Below are 445 nucleotides of genomic sequence, written 5' to 3'. Positions count from 1 at the left end.
CACTAGCAGGCTCTGTTGCTGTTATGCCCAACTACGAGTAGAATAGTGTTGTTTTTAGCTGCTGTACAACTAATCAAACAAAAAGCTCCTCGTGTTTCAACTGTTCTTTATCAAATCTTACATTGTCTGATTCGGTCTGATACCCTACACACTCTACATTCCACAGAAACAGCACGCAAGAGAATCACACAGTATTAAAACAAAAGCTGTGGAGCAGAACCACGCAGACCACCTTCCAAGGCGACTCATTAAAGCCTCTTTTTGGACGCAGACCTCTTTCACCCTGAAGCAAACCCCTGGCTACAGGAACAATCTACACTCGCTCTATCTGCTATGCCACATTTTCAGGACCCCAGACAGAGATGGATGCTGTTCACAGCCTGACACAAGCTTTCAGAGCAGCAGGGGAGGCGGCAGGCTACAGCTCAATCTGAAAAAAGCCCTA

The sequence above is a fragment of the Sinocyclocheilus rhinocerous genome, unplaced genomic scaffold (assembly GCF_001515625.1).
Source record: "Sinocyclocheilus rhinocerous isolate Xijiao unplaced genomic scaffold, SAMN03320098_v1.1 scaffold100, whole genome shotgun sequence".
In the NCBI taxonomy this organism is placed as follows: Eukaryota; Metazoa; Chordata; class Actinopteri; order Cypriniformes; family Cyprinidae; genus Sinocyclocheilus; species Sinocyclocheilus rhinocerous.
The sequence above is the reverse complement of the archived record's forward strand: the minus strand, read 5'-3'. Positions refer to the sequence as shown.